The sequence below is a fragment of the Euleptes europaea genome, chromosome 2 (assembly GCF_029931775.1).
Source record: "Euleptes europaea isolate rEulEur1 chromosome 2, rEulEur1.hap1, whole genome shotgun sequence".
Taxonomy (NCBI): Eukaryota; Metazoa; Chordata; class Lepidosauria; order Squamata; family Sphaerodactylidae; genus Euleptes; species Euleptes europaea.
In genome coordinates, this window is record NC_079313.1 from 7546158 (window position 1) to 7567159 (window position 21002).

The 21002-nt window shown below is 48.2% G+C and overlaps 1 protein-coding gene and 1 non-coding gene across 3 annotated transcripts in view; both read left to right on the top strand.

The window, feature by feature from the left end:
* NFIC (nuclear factor I C) overlaps window positions 1-21002 on the top strand; it is a 133693-nt gene that overhangs the window by 56284 nt on the left and 56407 nt on the right. The window lies entirely within an intron of this gene.
* TRNAI-GAU (transfer RNA isoleucine (anticodon GAU)) lies at window positions 18744-18815 on the top strand. Its single transcript has one exon. It is a non-coding gene; the product is annotated as a tRNA-Ile (tRNA).

Here is a 21002-nt window from a genome sequence, read left to right on the forward strand (position 1 = left end):
GAGTTTCGTTGCTCGCTGGACCCACACTTTCCTGTTGGGAATCTCTGCACCAGCAGTCTCCAAGCTCAAATCAAGTCCCGCCCCTTTAAATGCTGCTTTGTAATTGGTTTACTTCACCGTGTTCACTGTGAGAGAAAATCCCACCCCCAAACCCAATTGCCGCATAAAAAAGCATTTTAAGAACAAAAAACGGAGCAATCTGAAAGGGGGAGGGGAAAGTAATCCAAGCCTCGGTTTTAAAAAGCCTTTCTTCTGCTCAGAAAGAGCTCCCAAGTTTTTATTTTTTTTTATTTTTTGGGCAAAGGCCGCCACATATTGGGATAAACTGGCAAAAATGGATTTTACTACTTTAATTAGTGAGTTATAGAAACTAGTTTTAATATTTTCATATATTACTATTAATAGATATTTTTAAAACTGTTAAGACACTTCTTCAGAAGTCGGGTGATGGGTCACTTTTTTAAGGTGGGTGGTGGGTCGAAGGGGTATCTTTTTGGTTTTCATAATTTTGTAACCATGAATGTATGCATAAGTTTATATAGATACTCTTTTGTACTTTCTTATGTTGATTTTCTTTTTATTGTATTTGTTTGTTTTTGGGTTTTTTTGTGTTATGTTATAAAAATTAATAAAAATGTATTTAAAAAAAAAGAGCTCCCAAGAAGCCGGAAGCATTTGAATCCCCACTAGGGTTGCCAGGTCCCTCTTTGTAACCAGCAGGAGATTTTGGGGGCGGAGCCTGAAGAGGGAGGGACTTCAGTGCCATAGAATCCAATTGCCAAAGTGGCCATTTTTCTCCAGGTGATCTGATCTCTATTGGCTGGAGATCAGTTGAATTAGCAGGAGATCTCCTGCTACTACCTGGCAGTTGGCAGCGCTAATCCCCACCTCTTTATACTGCTCTGTGTATGTCTATGAGAGAAGCCAAGCTTCTTCATCCCGTGCTTTGCCTTCTGCCTGGGGATTTCAGCCGGGCTGAGCTCAGGGGAGAGGGAAGAGTCGGGTTAATTAGAGGAATGGGAAGACCCAGACATTGTGAGGGCTGGGCACGAGGTCATTTCTAATGGAAGGAAAACTCACACAGAACTCCCAAGGAACAACCGAGTCACAGGGGGCGAATGTGAGTCCAAATACCCACGGATAAATGACCTATCGCTCTTTCGCCAGTTTGGATCAGACACAGTAACTATATATCATCCATTTGAAGCATTTTCAATTTGGTTTTGATTGGTCAATCATAGGGCTGTTGAAAAAAAAAATCGGTATAGTTCAGATTCGGCCGAATTTGGCCCGTCTGGATTTGGGATATGCCGAAGTCCGAACTCCCCGCTTCGGGTCCGTGCAATTCGGCGCGAATTCAAAGTTCGGGAAAAAAATTCGGCCGAATAAAGCCATTAAAAACACAACTGCTCCTTTCCACGGCTCCGGGGGGGCATTTTTGGGAGTAGAGGTCCCAAACTTTCAGTGGAGCTTCAAAGGACCCTTCTTGCAAGACCCCCCAAGTTTTGTAAAGATTGGGTCAGGGGGGGCTGAGATATGGCCCCCGAAAGGGGTCCCCCACCCTTAATGTTCATCTCTGAACAGAGCTTTCCGCCCACGCACAAAGCTCCCAGCCCCGACAAACAGCTGAGCTGCAGGGAGCAAGGGCGGGGCAGGTGCGAAGAAGTTTGCAAAGCAACACAACTGCAAAGCAACACAACCATGCAAAGCAACACCTGACACCTGGGAGTTTGCAAACCATGGAAAGGGACAGAGGCAGCTAGCTATGCATAATGAGTAGGAGGGGGTGGAATTTCCCCTTTTGCATTGGACTCGAGTTGGGACCAGGCAAATGCATTCTTTAAGTCACCATTTGAAAACCAGTTTTGAGCAAGCATCAAAATAGACCTAACCGATCTTATGATGGACACACAACTGAAGCCTCCCCTCAAACCAGGGAGAGAGATACTCGAGGGGGCACACACACCCCAGGCAGAACGGGTGAAAGCCCCCTTTGGCTTCCCCCCCCACCCACAGAAACTGCTCCCTCCCCACACACACACAGACTCTGCTTCCCCCCCCACACACACACACAGGAGAAAAATCATAGATTAAAGCCCCCAAAGGGGTCTTACTGTGGCTGTCTTCTGTTCCATCAGGAGGGGCTGGGAGGACTGGGTAATCCAATATGATTCTATTTAAGCACGGGAGGTTTTGCCTTGGATTTGCCGCTCTGGAGATGCATACAGGATCAGGTGATCCATTCATCCCAAAAGGGAAAAGGGGAAAGCCCATATCTCGGGACCCCCTGACCCAATGTTTACAAAACTTGGGGGGTCTCTTAAGAAGGCTCGTCTGAAGCTATGCTGAATGTTTGGGGGCTGCACCCACAAAAATGTGCCCCCTGCAGCCACGGAAAGAGAAAAGGGGGGAACCCATATTTCTGCCCCCACTGAACCCATCTTTACAAAACTTGGGGGGTCTCTTAAGAAGGCTTGTCTGAAGCTATGCTGAAAGTTTGGGGGCTGCACCCCCAAAAAAGTGCCCCCTGCAGCCACGGAAATGGAAAAGGGGGGAGGGAAAATGGGTGGAGCCCATATCTCGGGACCCCCTTACCCAATGTTTACAAAGCTTGGGGGGTCTCTTAAGAAGGCTCGTCTGAAGCTCCCCTGAAAGTTTGGGGTCTCTACCCCCAAAAATGCGCCCCCTGCAGCCATGGAAAGGAGCGAATGTGCACACGCACCCCCCCCCCACGAGGATTTCTCTCTCTTTCTCTCCCCGGCCGGGCCGCACAGTAGCTGACTCCTCCAGTACTCAATCCTGACTGATTGGCCAGAAGAAGACCCAGCTTGGCCACCGATTGGCCGGGGGAAAATCTGCTTACTGACGGTTATGCTGCTGCACCCCGAATTTGCCGAATTTATTCATGAACTCCGGAACTCGCTGAATTCGGCTCCCCCGTTTTCCTGCCATTTTTGAGTTCGGTTCGTCCCAAACTAAAAACCGCCGAATCAGGGGAAATTCGGCTGTTTTTCGGTTCGGGCCAAACCGAATCGACAGCCCTAGTCAATCAGGGGTGGGTGGGTCCTGATTTTCAGCTGTGCCGTGGAAGACGCTAGCATGAAATGGAAAAGAGAGTGCCTTACCATCCAATCCAGCGTGGTGGTGTGGTTAAGAGCGGTGGTTTGGAGCAATGGAGTCTGATCTGGAGAGCTGGGTTCGATTCCCTGCTCCTTCACAAGAGCGGCGGAGGCTAATCTGGTGAATTGGATGTTTCCCCACTCCTACACATGAAGCCAGCTGGGTGGCCTTGGGCCAGTCACAGCTCTCTCAGCCCCGCCTTCCTCGCAGGGTGTCTGTTGTGGGGAAGGGAAGGGAAGGTGATTGCAAGTTGGTTTGATTCTTAGGAAAGGTGTGACTCCACTTAAGAGCACACTATTAATGATTACTCGTGCCAGGTCTTTGGCCGTTGTCAAATGACTAGTCCCCATAGTGGTGTTCTGCTAGGATTGTCAATGGAGCAGGGGGGAACATGGAATTATTGTCTCCAATGCCCTGGCTGGCTCCCGTTCCTGTAACAGCAGCTTTGGTCTGCGCAAATCAACAAGTGACACTTTTTTGGGGGTATTAGAGGCCAAGATCCACTCTCATGCCATGATCCTCGAACTTAGAATAATAGAATCATAGAATCGTAGAATCACAGAGTTGGAAGGGGTCATACAGGCCATCTAGTCCAACCCCCTGCTCAATGCAGGATCAGCCTAGAGCATCCCTGACAAGTGCTTGTCCAGCCTCTGCTTAAAGACTGCCAGTGAGGGGGAGCTCGCCTAAGCAGACGATTCCACTGTCGAACAACTCTTACAGTAAAAAACCTTTCCCTAATATCCAGCCGGGACCTTTCCGCCTGCAATTTAAACCCATTATTGTGAGTCCTCTCCTCTGCTGCCAACAGGAACAACTCCCTGCCCTCCTCTAAGTGATAGCCCTTCAAATACTTCAAGAGAGAAATCATGTCCCCCGCCCCAACCTCCTCATCTCCAGGCTGAACATTCCCAGCTCCCTCAGCCTTTCTTCATAGGGCCTGGTCTCCAGGCCCCTGATCATCCTGGTCGCTCTCCTCTGCACCCACTCAATTCTGTCCACATCCTTTTTGAAGTGGGGCCTCCAGAACTGCGCACAGTACTCCAGGTGCGGCCTGACCAATGCAGTGTACAGCGGAACTATCACATCTTTCAATTTGGATGTTATACCTCTGTTGATGCACCCCAAGATCGCATTAGCCTTTTTTGTCACTGCATCACACTGGCTGCTCATATTCAACTTACGGTCCACCCGTGCCCCAAAATGTTATAGTAATCTGAGGTTTTTAGCTTACTTATAAGAATTTGGTAGAATAAGAAGAAGAGTTGGTTTTTATATGGCGACTTTCTCGACCACTTAAGGAAGAATCAGACCAGCTTACAATCACCTTCCCTTCCCCTCCCCACAACAGACACCCTGTGAGGGAGGTGGGGCTGAGAGAGCTGTGACTAGCCCAAGGTCACCCAGCTGGCTTCATGTGGAGGAGTGGGGAAACAAATCCAGTTCACCAGATTAGCCTCCACCGCTCACGTGGAGAAGAGGGGAATCAAACCCGGTTCCCCAGATCAGACTCCACCACTCCAAACCACCGCTCTTAACTACTGGATACAAATTCTGGATATGAATATTTTAATGACATTGTTGTATTAATAAATCTAAATCTAAATATTATTTTGAACTTTGAGAATCACAGTGATTACGTACAGCCATTTCATTCAGGATAAGACTGTTAAGTTTATATGATACTTTGTAGTAGTAACTCTAGATTTTTGGAATATACAACAATTAATGTGGATGATGCATTGATAATTTTTGCGGCTAGTATAGCCTACAGGAAAAAGCTTGTTAAATTGGCAAGTTAATTAACTTACATGTGCTTCTTTATTACGCGGTGATTGTGCATTGCTGTCTCATATGGTTTTCTCCTGCCGTATGTTAGCCTCTTCTTTTTGGCCAGTGGCTCACAGGAGCCGCCAGTGATTAATAATGGTGGCGCATCAGCGCACTGTTTGGGGCTCAGGAGCAGGTTGGAAAAGTTGGCACCCTACTTTCCCTGCCCTTCCTGTACCCGAACAAAGTATACCCCACAATCTTCTTTGCTAGAAACCCAAGGCTCCAAATAGCCAGTCCTACACTCGCAAGTCCTGCCAGGATTTGCGGCGGGAACAAATTGTTTCATCGGGGTTCTTACATAAGACGTGATTATACAAGCAGAAATGTTCCTGGTTTTATGTAAAGAGCTGCTGGTGTGTGTGTTGTCGAGGGGCACACAGCAAACAGAGCTGCTTAAAGTGTGATCCTCTTTCCAGTGCGTAATGCTCCGACGGCCCCAGTTTTCCAGGAACAGCCTTGATTTTCCGGGACCTGTGTCCCCGACGGATCATTGTCTCGGTTTTACCCCGGAAGATCTTCGTGCTTCTTGCAAACCTGCGGTGCTTGCCTGTGCCTTCCTCCAGGACTCTAAAAGTGAAAGCTCTGTGTGAGGTTATGCATGCATGCAGTTTTTTTTTTGGGGGGGGGGCTCAGTAGATATGGGGGGTCATGTTCTCTTTTGCTGGCAATCACTGTATTAATAAACTGACTGATATGGGGGGCAGGTCAGAAATGGTGGTGCACACTCTTAGTTGTTGCATGGATATTCCTGCTCGGGCGAACGAGCAGCCCTCGCTGTTAGGATCCGAAGCGGCCCTCACTTGCCTTCCTGTCCCTCTAGTTGGCAGCAGCTGCTCCCGGAAGCCATCACTTCTGGCTTAGACAAGGTAGAGGCCAGTGGCCAGCGGTTAGCGGCCAGTGGCAAGTAGCTGTCTCAGCTGAGGATGAGGGGAGGAAGACAAAGGAAAGTGGCGTGGCGAGGGAGAGAGGAGGCACTGGCAGGCCCAATCCTACCTCTGCCAACATGCTGAGAGAGGGGGAGAGAGAGAGCAGGCTGCAATTACCGGCGGGGCACAGTAGCAGGCCCTCCCAGGGCCACAGGGTCTTGGCATCCGCCCAGCAATACCAACCCCTGATGCCAGCACCGTGGGTGCATTTCGACTCTCGTGCATGGGCATGAAGGGCAGAGATGCCGTGGAGCGTGCTGTTTTGAAGTGGCGATAACTTATTCTCGGGGAATGTAATTGGCTCCCCCCCGCCCCCGAGTATACCTTCAAACAGAAGAACAAATCCTTCCGTTGCTGTTCCGAGGAGTGCGGTGCAGGCTGTTCAGGAGTAAAGGCGTGCCGCAGGCAGAGACCTGTGTTGATCGGGCAGTGAGGAAGTGCAGATTGAAAGATAGCACAGGAATGTATTTGCAGTTTCAGCTTTCTCCTCCCTGTTGTTTTGACCCAGAAATTGCTGGTTCGGCGTGAACCGAACCCATGATTTGCATCATGGTGTGTACCCTTGCGCTGAATTGTTTCAGAATTTCGGAGGCATCAATAAACCAGCATTATCTGTCCATTTAGATGTGCGAATAGCATGTAAAACCCGCACAGCGTCCGTATTCAGTGCAAACAAATCTCCAAACCTGAGGTGAAAATAGAAATGAATCTACAGAAAAACAAAGGAGGGATTGTTTAAAGGCTCGCTCCGAGTAGATGGTTGAAATACCCCAGAGTAATACTGATCTCAATCTGTAAAATGGACGTCGTAGATGGATAAAGGGCACTGCTCAGATTTGTGGGGTGAGGGGAAAAATGGAAGGGAAAGGGAGACTGGAGACCGATTCGCACATGCCGAAAACCGCATGGCTGGCAGCTTAAAACTCTGCTAGTGTGAAGTACAGTTCTGGATATTTTTTACCTCTGGATGTCAAATTGCCAAATTCAGAGATGCAGAGGAGGTGGACAAAGACCGCTTCACGCAAACAGCTCCTGAGAGTTACCTTTATGTTCCTAGCTACTAACCAGGACAGCTCGACCAAACCTCCATGTAAAGAAGCAGTCTACCGCTTGCCTACTTAAAGAGGATGACCATGCTTTAGAGAATGGAAGCGAATGTTTTATATTTTATGTTTTTTCTAAAAGGCCTATTAGATGGCTTTTTGGGGAAAAGATTCCAGCTTCTACCACTGCCTTTTTTAAATACCTCACAAAAAGAAGCAGGAAGAGGCTGCTTCTTTATGTGAGGCAGAATTGACCTGCAGAACTCACCGCCACGGGATGCAGCGAGGGCTGCTGACTTACTAGATGAATTCATAGAAGGTAGGGTCAATCCGTGGCTGTATATCATTGGACCTCCATGTTCAGAAGCAGTGTACCGCAGAATGCTTGTTGCGACAGCAGCAGCAGTTGGTTTTTATATGCCGATTTTCTCTACCTTTTTAAGGAGAATCAAACCGGCTTACATTCTCCTTCCCTTCCTCTCCCCACAACAGATGCCCTGTGGGGCCGAGAGAGTTCAGAGAGAACTGTGACTAGCCCAAGGTCACCCAGCTGGCTTCATGTGGAGGAGAGGGGAAACAAACCCAGTTCAACAGATAAGAGTCCGCCGCTCATGTGGAGGAGTGGGGAATCAAACCCGGTTCTCCAGATTAGAGTCAGCCACTCTTAACCACTATACCACGCTGGCAGGAGGTTGCTTTAGTCTCCATGCTGCTGCTTGCAGGCCTTCTGGGGGGGATGGGACACATGTGTTTTTGGCCACTGCGGGAATCGGGAGGCTGGACTGGACGACTTTTTGGCCCGATCCAGCGGGGCTCCTCTGATGATCTGCTGCCATTTGGGATAGATGATGCGGCGGTCTGGCTTAGACAAGCAGCTTCCCACATGCAGAAAAAAAATTCCACTGGTGTGTGAAGGAGGCTGAAGGAAGCAGAGTTTGGAGTCAGCGTAAAAAACCTGCCGCTTGTTAGCCTTTTCTCTCCCCTCCCCGGCTTTCCATCTTGGGCCTCTCCCAGCTGCTATTGATGGTAACTTTGGTGCCCCTCTTACGGTAATTGCTTGGGCAGCCGGCCAAGCACAAGGCTCGCTGGCCTCACACGGATCCTTTGCGCCTTCAAAAGCAAAGCACCGCCTCCTCTTTCTCTTTCTTCCAAAGTGCAGGTAGAGGGAAACGACCTCCCCCCACCGCCCGCAACCTCTGCCCCAATAATGGGCCCCAATAATGGACAACGGGTATGAGTGGAGGCAGCCTTGGAGTGTATCAGATGGACATAAGGAAGCCAGGGCCTCTGAGCATATGCATAGAGCTTTCCGGTGCGCCAGCATAGTGTAGTGGTTAAGAGTGGTGGTTTGGAGCGGTGGAGTCTGATTTGGAGAACCGGGTTTGATTCCCCACTCCTCCACGTGATCTGCGGAGGCTACTCTGGTGAACTGGATTTGTTTCCCCGCTCCTTCACATGAAGCCAGTTGGCTGACCTTGGACTAGTCACATTCTCTCAGCCCCATCCACCTCACAGGGTGTCTGTTGTGGGGAGGGGAAGGGAAGGTGATTGTAAGTCGGTTTGAGTCTCCCTTAAGTGGTAGAGAAAGTCGGCATAGAAAAACCAACTCTTCTTCTTCTTTTCCTTCATTGCTGGGTCAGCTTCCCGTTCCGTAGCTGAGATTATGGGGGTCTTCCGTGGTTCTATTCTTAAAACCTTTGGTTGTTACGGATGGTTTCCTGTTTCTGTTTCGACCCCCCGCATTTCCCATTTAAAAAATAAGCTAATAGTAATAATTGTGCTTTTGCCTTGCACAAATCAAACCCTGGATTTAAACAGACATGCATGGATTTTTCAGTTTCCCTGCCATGAATTTCCCCCGTAAAACATCTACTCTACATAAACATCTATGCATGGTGTGGAGAGAGTAGACAGGGAGAACCTTTCTCCCTCCCTCGTGAGACCAGAATGCAGGGTCATCTGCTGAAGCTGGAGGGTGAGAGATTCAAAACGGATGAAGTATTTCTTCACACAACGCATAGTTTAATTGTGGAGCTCCCGGCCCCAGGATGTGGTGATGGCTGCCAACATGGAAGGCTTTAAAAGGAGAGTGGACATGTTCATGCAGGAGAGGGCTACTCATGGCTACTAGTCAAAATGGATACTAGTCATGATGTTGCATACCTACCTTTTGAAAAAGAGAATAAGCCCACATCTCTCCTCATAAGGGCCCTGGGCTCCGTACATCAAAAGATGCTGTTTCAAGGCATCAAGGCAATCCCACATGAGTATTTCACACGAGGGGCTTGAAGTTCAGAAAATACAGCTCCATAGGAAACAGCATCTTTCCCCAAGTAGAATTGGAAACAGCATCTTTTCACAAGTAGTTCTCTGTGCAGGCTCAGAGGACACTGGGCGCTTACGTCCTCTTCGTTAACAGAAAAGTCCACCTTTTCGGTAAGAAAATGCACTCTATGCATGCTCAGAAGCAGTCTGGCACGACCATTTCCTAAAATAAACATTAGCAAGCCCAGATCAAGGCAATCCCACATCAATATTTCACATGAGGGGCTTGAACCAACCAAAATGATCAGGGGACTGGAGGAACTGCCCTAGGAGGAGCAGTTAAAACGCATAGGGCTATTTAGCTTGGAAAGAAGGCGGTTAAGGAGAGACACGATAGAGGTCTATAAAATTATGCATGGTTTGGACAGAGCGGACAGGGAGAAGCTTTTCTCCCTCATAATGCCAGAACGTGGGGTCATCTGCTGAAGCTGGAGGGCGAGAGATTCAAAACCGATAAAAGGAAGTATTGCTTCACACAACACACAGTTAAATTGTGGAACTCCCTGCCCCAGGATGTGGTGATGGCTGCCAACCTGGAAGGCTTTAAGAGGGGAAGGGACATGTTCATGGAGGAGAGGGCTATTCATGGCTACTAGTCCAAATGGCTGCTAGTCACAAAGCATACCTAGGCTGTTACCGCACTTGTATTCCCAGCGATGTATTAAGAGTTTGAAAATGTTATAAAAAATACTGTTCGCACTTTGTTTGGCCCCTTTAGCTGTGAAGACGTCTTCCAACCATTTATAAGCCCTGGTATCCAAAAACCCTTTGAAAGCGATGTTTTTTACAACATTTTCAAACTCTTAATCCAGCGCTGGGAATACAAAGTGCGGTAACCCCCCTATTCTCGCCATTTATCAGAGGAGCATGCCTAATATATTAGGTGCTGGGGAATGCAGGCAGGATAATGCAGGATAATAATGCTGCTTGTTTGTGGGGCTTCCCAGAGGCACCTGGACTTGATGGGCCTGGGCCTGATCCAGCAGGACTTTTCTTATGTTCACATGTATGCCAGTGAATCAATACGATATGCATATTCTATGTTGAAATGATGTACTTGAAATAAAAAGTGAAAGGACAGAGCACCAGACCCGTTGGTGAATCAATGATGAACGGAAATGAATCCATCCCCTACTTTTTAGGACCTGGAAACCTAATGACCAGGTCAGTGAAAGAGGAGACACCTCTTTCTGGCAGCCGAACCTCTCCTAGGGGAGTATGGGGCTTGAAAGACGGGAATGGGGAATCGGTGGTTTCAGAAATATCAAATATTTCAAATATACACAATATCAAATATACACATGCATACAGTAGTACCTCTAATAAAAAAAATGCCATTGAATACAATGGTGGATTTCTGACATCCATCTCTTTCAGTTAAACACACAAAATATAGGTTGTCAATTCACCGGGGGAACTGACGAACTGTATTTTGTGTGTTTAATTGAAAGAGATGGATGTTAGAAATCCACCATTGTATTCAATGGCATTTTTTTAAATTAAAGGTACTACTGTATGCTTGTGTATATTGAGAGAGAATTAGGCAAATTCACGGAGGACAAGAGGTTGGATTTTTTTTTTTTTTGCCGTCAAGTCACAGCTCATTTATGGCGACCCTGTGTGGTTTTCAAGGCAAGAGACCTTCAGGGTTGGTTTGCCACTGCCTGCCTCCGCGTAGCAACCCTGGACTTCCTTGGTGGTCTCCCATCTAAATACTAACCGGGGCTGACCCTGCTTAGCTTCCCAGATTTGACGAGATCGGGCTAGCCTGGGCCATCCTAACCAGGGCCGGGAACCTTTACAGAGCGTTATCTCTGGATCTTCCATGTGCCACAGCAGTCTGCCTTTGAATAGCTGTTGCTGGGGGGGGGGGGAAGAAGAGGTGGACGCTTCATGTTGTGCTTGGGAATCGGGCAGGCCTTCATTGGAAACAGGATGCTGGATTAGAAGAACCATCGGTATGATCCAGCAGTGCTCTTTTGAGGGTTGGATACAAATTGTTAGGCAGACTGAGCCGATATCCGCTCCTTACCAGCTCTGGATGTCTCGTTGGGAGTCCAAGAAAGCAGCTGAGCCTCAGGTTTAGCAAACCGTAATTTGCTATGGCGCTTCCGTAGAGGTAGACCACGGCTCAGGTTTTTGCAAAGTTTGTGCTGGTGAAGCGGCTCAGGTCTTGCAAGTCTTTTAAATCTCAGGGTTTGGGCAATGCGTGGAAGGCTGAAAAACAGAGAGGATGGAGCCAAGAGAAACCCCTGGGGCATAAGCATCTTGGGGGAAGGGGCGGAGTTAGGAGGAAATCTGGCCAGCTAACCGTGGAGCCTGCCAAGTTAGCAGCAGAGTCAGACAAAATTCTGGACTTCGATTCTGTGCTTCTCAAACCTGTTGAAGTGGGACCCAGGCCTTTTATGCTTGGCTGTTTCCCTTTCGGTCACCGCTTTGATGACTTAGGGTCTTTGTTTGGCATTTCCAACAGTCAGAGGTCGCCTTGCTCTCCCCCTGCATTTCCCTGCTTTTTGCCCGCATTTTCAAATTTGAGATAAAACAGGTCTCTGAAAACACGGGGAAAATGTGGGTCAACATAGGGGGGAACGAGGTAGGGTTGCCAGCTGCCAGGTAGTAGCAGGAGATCTCCTGCTAATTCAACTGATCTTCAGCCGATGGAGATCAGATCACCTGGAGAAAAATGGCCGCTTTGGCAATTGAGCTCTATGGCATTGAAGTCCATCCCCTCCCCAAATCCTGCCCTTCTCAGGCTCCACCCCAAAAATCTCCCACTGGTGGTGAAGAGGGACCTGGCAACCCTAGAGCGAGGAGACCTCTGACGGTCAGAAACGGCATGCGTAATCCAGACAAAGACCCGAAGTTGCCGGAGGGGTGACCGCGAGGAAAACAGCCAAGGTCCCAGTTCTAAATTTGTTCTGCTTTTTGCGAACTACTTGCAAGGGGACTCCCCATTACTTTCTCCTTGATGAACATCAAATGCAAGAATCTAACAATGGTTAATACAGGAAAAAGCCCATGTTCTGTTGTTCATGTTTTGTATCTTTAAATATAGAGCGCGAGGCCAAATTTCGCAGCCGTTTCACACCTTTATGCAGACTGCTGGACTTGATGGACCTCGGTCTGATCCAGCAAAGCCTTTCTTATGTTCTCATGTTGCATGCTATTTTAGGGGGGGAGGGGGGAAGAAGATGCTAACAGGCACCTCTGACTGCCAATCCAATGTCCAGTCAATGGCATCGACCCACTCTACAAGAGGTTGGCTTGGGTATTTGCCATGGCACGTAGAGGAAGGACCCTTTAACCATTTCCTTGTTACCCATCTGGGTTTCAGCCAATAGTCAGGTTGCCAGTTTTGTTTTGTTTTCAGTTGTGCACTAGTGCCTTGTAACAATAGAATGAGACACAGAAAAATTAGTGGAAAACTTTTTTAGCTGGAGATCGAGCTGCCGGGGGGTGGGGGGACTTCACCTGTTTAATATATGTGTCTCCGTAGATTAGAAGTGCCCAGCCCAAAAGACAGATGGCAACGCTAACCGTCAGCCCGCCTTGTCTCTTCTCTGCCCCGAACAGAGGCCAGCAAAGTTTGGAAGATTTGTTTTAGAGGTGGGATCCTCATCCCTGTTCCAGGAAGGGCCAAATTGGGATGGGAATTTGGTAGGAATACCCTTTGAAATAGTAGAAAAGCAAGATTTGGGTCCAGCAGCACTTTAAAGACCAGCACAATTTCTAGGGTAAGCTCCCTTCATCTGATAATGAAGAAGAAGAAGAGTTAGTTTTTATATGCCGACTTTCTCTACCACTTAAGGAAGATTCAAACCAGCTTACAATCACCTTCCCTTCCCCTCCCCACAACAGACACCCTGTGAGGTAGGTGGGGATGAGAGAGCTGTGACTAGCCCACGGCCACCCAGCGGGCTTCATGTGGAGGAGTGGGGAAACCAACCCGGTTCATCAGATTAGCAACCGCCGCTCATGTGGAGGAGTGGGGAATCAAACCCGGTTCTCCAGATCAGAGTCCACCGCTCCAAACCACCGCTCTTAGCCACTACACCATGCTGGCTCTCAAAGCTTATACCCTGGAAATCTTGTCGGTCCTTAGGGTGCTACTGGACTTGAATTTTGTTCTACTGCCGACCAACGTGGCTGAAACTGTTTGAAACGGCAGTTCAAAACAGCTGCCGTTGTGTAAGCACCCACTAAAAATTAAAAGGCTGACAGAAAATAGTTATAAACTCGAACTGGGGACTTCTGGATGTTCCCCAAATGAACTATTAAAATTTAGGAATCAGGAGGGCAGCATTTGTGCTACTCAGGGTGGATAAAAATCACTATTTTTTTAAAAAAAAATCGGATTACAATTTTTTAAATCGGATTTATTTATTTACTTCGGATTTTTTTTAAAAATAAAATGATTTTTGAGGGAAAATCTATCGAAATACAGTTTTATATTTAAGATACATTATAATCCAAAGGCTATTCATCATGAAATAAGGATTCGTTTTGAATTATGTAGCATGGGACTGTATTTTCGAGCAATGTTTAAATTTTTCAGTAAACGAATTCCATTAATCCATTCACAATGTTGCTCTTCCAGAGGTTGCTGTAAGATTATTTCGGCAGTTTTTCCATCTAGAAGTTATTGTCACAGATGCTTGGTTTTGCAGTTCTGAAAACTGCATTTGGGTCTGCAGAGATAACATGCCTCTTCTTCACAGCAAAATTGTTATAAAATACACATACAAAGTTGAGGAAAAGACCTTAATCCCATTGCTCCTTTGCAAATCTATGTACACAGAATCAACCCCCTACCTCTTCAGAGCTAAATGAATAGGAGGTTCAAGAGGTTCAATGAATAGAAGATTGATTGGAGTGGAATAGATCTGCACAAGGAGCTAAGTGTGAGGAGGGAGGGGCAAGCAGTAAAAATGAAAGCGAAACCTTTTGAGCAGAATACTCCACAAATCCTGGGTTCTTTGTGTACATAAACTGAGGTTTATCATATTATTCTCTTCCTGGAGGAGAAAATCTATAATGGCAGCAGGCTGTAAACAAAACCCAATATGGGAATATTTAAATGAAGTTCCTCTTCCTATGGGTAATGCAGGCATGCATGCAAAATGCAATCACTGCAGCAAAGAAATGCAAGGCCTGGTGGCCCGAATGAAACTGGAGATAGATAATTATGCAGTTATTGCAAGGTGAACTATATATTTCTAATAGTTAACCAAATCAGTGATTTTTTTTATATAACTGTAAAACTAATCTGAAAAGTTATCTGAAAATGAAACCTTCACTTGGTTGTAAAGGTTAAGATTATACCAGCAAGAATGAGTCTTTATGTAAAAAACCATGATTTAAATCTAGTCTTACTGATAGGGTTGCCAGGTTCCGCTTTGCCACTGGTGGGAGGTTTTTGGGGTAGAGCCTGAGGAGGGCGGGGTTTGGGGAGGGGAGGGACTTCAATGCCATAGAGTCCAATTGCCAAAGCAGCCATTTTCTCCAGGGGGAACTGATCTCAGTCGGCTGGAGATCCATTGTAATAGTGGGAGATCTCCAGCCAGTGATGGTAAAGAAAAAAGCATGATGGGTGAGAAGGAAGCATATTGGATGGGAAGGAAGGGGAAAAGAAAACGACAGGCAGGAAGGGGAAATTGATGTTACAGTGCCTTAGATTTGAAAATGATTTTGTAACTAGAACTTCCCCTGCGGACTGTTAATCTGGACTGGTTTATTCCCCTGGGTGCCTTGAAACCCCAGCATGTAGTCTCTAGAGCAGGGGTCCCCAATGTGTTGTCCGTGGGCACCATTGTGCCGATCGATACCATTCCCGGTGCCCGCTTTTAGAAAGTGGGTGGGTCTAGGAGTGGCTTTTCCCTCTGATTGGCTGGGCAGATTAAAAGGCAACCCGTTAAACAGGGCTTCTGCCTGACATGTTGACAACTTGCTATTAGAGTTGCCTATCTCCTTCATCCCTGACATTTTGTGGTTGGCTCTGCCCCCGGCAGCAACCATTTTTTTTCGTGATTGCACCCACCGCCCTGTGCCCACTGGCTTGAAAAGTTTGGGGACCCCTGCTCTAAAGGAAACTCCTTGGAGTCAGGCAGAGTGAGCGAGTGTCTTCGCCTCAGTAACGCTGCAGACAGGTGAAGATTTCAGGGATCCTGACCAATGCGCGGTACATCGGCCGTGTCCGATGCATGCTGTTTAGTTGGCCTGATGAAGACAGGGTGGGGGAGCTGGATTCAGGCACGGCAGGTTGGATGGATCTGACTGGAAGGCTGCCCGGAGGACAGAAAGGGCTTTTGTTGCCCGTCCGCTTCCCGCAGTCCTGGGTCTCACTGACTCATTACATTGCAAGAGGAAATAAGTTGTTCAGGAAATTCCATAAACACTTAGCAAGCTGAAATCTGTGCTCCCTTAATCCCCCACACCTTACTACAGAAGACCGTTAGTGGGAGATTCGTACGTCTTTCTCTTGCCGACGAGGATTTACCGTGCGCCTTAGAATGACTGTTGTACTTCCACATCAATTGGAGAACTGACAGGAATTTAGGAATAATCTTCTAACAGTTAGAGCGGTTCCTCAGTGGAACAGGCTTCCTCAGGAGGTGGTGGACTCTCCTTCCCTGGAGGTTTTAAAGAAGAGGCTAGATGGCCATCTGTCAGCCATGCTGATTCTATGACCTTAGGCAGATCAGGAGAGGGAGGGCATCTTGGCCATCTTCTGGGCATGGAGTAGGGGGTCACTGGGGGTGCGGGGGGAGGTAGTTGTGAATGACCTGCATTGTGCAGGGGGTTGGACTAGATGACCCTGGTGGTCCCTTCCAACTCTGTGATTCTATGATTGCCTGCTGATGGGGGATCTATCCGCCACCCGTCTCTCGGTACAAGGAAACGTTTTAGCTTCATCTTACTTTGCATGCCAAATGCTGCTTTTTCATTCCCCCACTCCCACCCCCTGGGTGTTCTAACTGCTCTACATCACTGCCCCTTCCTCTTAGGCATGGTATCCTAGATTCCCTTCTCACCCCCCTTCCCCGCTTGCGCCAAGAGGGAGACGCCGCCCGATCCCCGGGCTGCGTGCTTTGGCAGTTCTCCATCACTAATGATTTCCAGAAAGTTGCTGTGTGTGTTTTAAAGTTTTGCAAACTGCACGTGGGGAGGGGGGAGGGAGGGTGCCCCCATCTGAGTGTGAGCAAAAGGGCATGTGTTTTGGGGTGCCATCCCAGGCAACCCCTCTCTTGCACGATTCTCCACTCGGCGTTCCCGTCCTGCCTCCTTTCGATTTCTCTCCTGGCTCAAATTGCTCCCGAGACAGACTTCCTGAGGAGTCTCCCGTCTCTCTTGTTCTCTCTGCCAGGGAGGAGCAGCTTGTTACTAAGTTTAAAACTAAAAAGGAATGGAGTGGGAGGCACAGAATGCCCCTCTTGCCCTCTCGGAGCCCTGGCACCCATTCTTCCTTTGGCTGTCGTCGATTTTTCTCCCCCTCCAGGACAGCTGCAGGAATTCATGACACTTTTTTAAACAAAAAAATGGCTGCCAAGAAGGGAAGGGAGGGCAGGAGAAACTTTTTCCTGAGCCCGCAGTGCTCTGTGTTTGCTTCTGGTTTTCCTTTCAAAATGGCTGCCCGTGAATGGCGGGGTGTGTGTGTGTTTGCGAGGGGGGGAGAAGTTGGAGAGGAGCTGGGGAGGGGAATGGTGGGGGCCTGCAAATAAATTGGACAGGGGAGGAATCCCTCCGTTGTGTAAGGAAGGATGAAACCAAGAGCCAAAATCCCAGTTCCAAAGTAAACAGCCCGTGAACTGTGCATTCTCTTCTCCCCCTCCACGGTCTTTTGCAAACCCTGAATTCCCCCCACATTTTAAATTTCTCTTTCCCCCTCTCGAGATAGCAAGGACAGCGTATAAGAGAATCACGTAGCTCTATTTGCTGGAAATTGCTTTGCAAATAATATGGGGCATTTCTTTTTCAAAAGTGTTGCGCTTTTAAATTAAAAACGTGTGCTTTTTCGGACAGCCCTGCCGAACTGGGTTTGCGAGGGGGAGGATACGTTGGGGGTGGAGAGAAAAGTTTGCCTGCGCTGGTATAACAAACACTTCTTTTTTTGGAGGGGGGGACATTTGAGAAGAATTAAATTTAGGGATCATTTTCCTATTTAAAAAAAATAAGTTTTATTTAATTATCAAAAAAAGGAACACACAAAATGCACACTAAAACCTACAATACAAAACAACACACCACACAAACAGTATGTCAAACCTTCCAAAATGCGCCATATAACGGTCACTCTCGACCACGACAATTCGGTTATTAAAGATTTCTATGTTAAAACACCTTGTTATAATTAGCCCCGATATCCCTTAATAAGGATAAACGATACCACATATTAATTTTTGATGCGTATGTACCCTACTAAATATTCCGATCCTTAAAACCTAACGGGATCATTTTCTTAGAAAGGAACTAACGGAGCACAAAATGGCCGCACGGGGGAGTAAACGTTGACAAGCGAAGCGAGGGGAAAACAAAATGGCTGCCCTGGCAGGCGACGTTCCCCCACGAGGAGGTGCTGGGAAAAGCTGCCCCCGGGGGCCCTCTCGTTCCTCGCTTCTGAGTTCCCTTCACCTACGAAGTGGTTAAGAAAAAAATGTCATCTGCCAAACATTTTTGGGGAAAGGGGGGAGGCGCTCTCACATCCGGACCAGACTTCTGTCCCTCTCGCTGCCAAGGGAGAGCGGCGTGCGTTTCTGATACCCTCTCTTTGGGATGGCGTACAAAAGCACGCTGGGGGGGGGAATGCAGAGATGCCGCCGGATCGCGTGGCCAAGCCGGGGCTCTGGGTAACGTGGTGGGTTTGGATCCTCCTGGAGTATCTCCCTCCGATCCCCTAACCTTCCACCCCTATCGATCGCGTAGTTGATTCCGCCGTCGGCCGGAGGCTGCAAAATGCCATGGGCTGCACCCGCGGGCGAAAGAGGCGGATGATGGAGAGAGAAAGAAAAAAAAAGGAGTGTGTGTGAGTCAGAGAAAGAGAGAGAGATGGAAGGAGATAGGAGAGAAATATTTTGGCAAGGCGATCTGGCCCTGGACCAGTTTCTGAGGCTGTGCGTAGGCTGGGGTGGAAGGAAACGGCGGGCCAGACTTTTAGGGAAGAGCGAGAACGGTCCTCGCTGGCAGGCCGAAGAGCGGGTTTTGGCTTTTTAATCCAGCCGGGTCGCTGCACCAATGCTTTCCTTCGGCGACAGAGTTGCCGTTTTTTAACCACAACCCCCCCGTGGGTTGCTGCTTGCAGTTCACACTGTGGATAAAACTGTTTTCCTCCTTAAATCGAGTGCATTTTTCTCCCGACCTTTCCCTAAGGAGCTCAGGGCCGCATACATCGTTTCTCCCGTCCCCATTTTGTCCTCATAACCACCCTGTGAGGTGGGTTAGGGCCAAATGATGTTTGGATTTTTAAAGATGGGCTCCAGTTCCCCAGGATCAACTTGGGGGAGGGGCTGTGGCTCAGTGGTAGAGCATCTGCTTGATATGCAGAAGGCCCCAGGTTCAATCCCCGGCATCTCCAGTTAAAGGGGCTAGGCAGGTAGGTGATGTGAATAGACCTCTGCCTGAGACCCTGGAGAGCTGCTGCCGGTCTGAGTAGACAATACTGACTTTGATGGACCCAGGGTCTGATTCAGTATAAGGCAGCTTCATGTGTTCATGTGTAGCGACGCAGCAGCTGTGGGGAATAGCTTTTAAAAAGGAGATGCCAAATGGGCTCAGAATGCTACCACGGGGGGAGGCAGGGCTCCTGGCTCCCCCCAAGCCATTTTCTCGTGCCAAAACAACTGGGGTGGGGGAGTTATTGACTTGGTTTTGCTGTTCCACATGGAGTACATTGTGCACGTGGAGCAGCAAAAAAGGGGAAATAACTCCCCCTGTGCTAGGGTTGCCAACTGCCAGGTACTAGCTGGAGATCTCCCGCTATTTCAACTGATCTCCAGCTGATAGAGATCAGTTCACCTGGAGAAAATGGCTGCTATGGCCATTGGACTCTACGGCATTGAAGTCCCTCCCCAAACCCCACCCTCCTCAGACTCCGCCCCTAAAACCTCCCGCCAGTAGCGAAGAGGGACATGGCAACCTTACCCTGCGCGCTGTTTCCATGTAGGGAGGCATTCTGAGCCCGTTTTGGCTCTCCTTTGTTTTTTCAAAGCCATTAGAACATAAGAACATAAGAAAGGCCCTGCTGGATCAGACCATGGTCCATCAAGTCCAGCAGTCTGTTCACACAGCGGCCAACCAGGTGCCTCTAGGAAGCCCACAAGCAAGACGACTGCAGCAGCATTATCCTGCCTGTGTCCCACAGCACCTAATAGAATAGGCATGCTCCTCTGAGACTGGAGAGAATAGGGATGCATCATGATTAGAATCCATTTTGACTAGTAGCCATGAATACCTCTCTCCCCCATGAACATGTCCACTCCTGTCTTAAAGCCTTCCAAATTGGCGGCCATAAAAACATAACATAAGAAAGGCCCTGCTGGATCAGACCATGGTCCATCAAGTCCAGCAGTCTGTTCACACAGCGGCCAACCAGGTGCCTCTAGGAAGCCCCCAAACAAGACGACTGCAGCAGCATTGTCCTGCCTGCGTTCCACAGCACCTAATATAATAGGCCTGCTCCTCTGATCCTGGAGAGAATGGGTATGCATCATGACTAGTATCCATTTTGAGTAGTAGCCATGGATAGCCCAGTCCTCCATAAGAACATAAGAAAAGCCCTGCTGGATCAGACCCAGGCCCATCAAGTCCAGCAGTCTGTTCACACATCAGCCAACCAGGTGCCTCCCGGAAGCCCACAAACAAGATGACTGCAGCAGCATCCTGCCTGTGTTCCACACTACCTAATATAATGGGCCTGCTCCTCTGATCCTGGAGAGAATAGGGATGCATCAGGACTAGTATCCATTTTGACTAGTAGCCATAAATAGCCTACATGAACATGTCCACTCTCCTCTTAAAGCCTTCCACATTGTCAGCCATCACCAGATCCTGGGGCAGGGAGTTCCACAATTTAACAATTTAGCTGCATTCCCTGGAGATGATTTAATATAAGGCAGCGGAGAACCAGAGTTTTCTGGACCCCAGCTCTTTGAAAACCCAAACACGTTGTTTGGCCCTTAGACTTAGAGAGAATGATTGATTAGCGCAAGGTCACCCAGCCGGCTTTACAGCAGTGTGAGGATTGGAACCCAGGTCTCTCAGATACTGGTCCGCCACTCTGACCACTCCATGCTGGCTCTGTTTTGAAGCGTTCTGGTTGCAAAGGCCTCAACACCGGACAGAAAATAGCCAAATACAAATTAGGCAAGCGCTTCTCTGCTTTTCGTTGTTGGTTTGCTTGAATCAGGTATGCCATTTCAGACAGTGTTTCTGACCTAAAATGTAGGTTGTTGATAACAGGAATTGTGGATGTAAGGATGCCAGGGGGCATCCCAGCATCCTCAGATGTTTGGGGGGCAGGGCAAGGGGCAGAAACACGATTTGGTTATGTGCTAATGTCATGTCCAGGCAAAAACCATCGAGGTTCTAGAGCAGTGGTTCCCAAACCTTTCGGGCCACCGCCCCCTTGGTTCTACAAACTCAACCCCAGCACCCCCTACCCTGTCCTATAAAAAGCAGTATACAAAACAGGAGTTTGCATGAATCACTGAAGATGATAATAAAATTTCAAAACAATAACAATTAATTGCACATCGATTCAAAA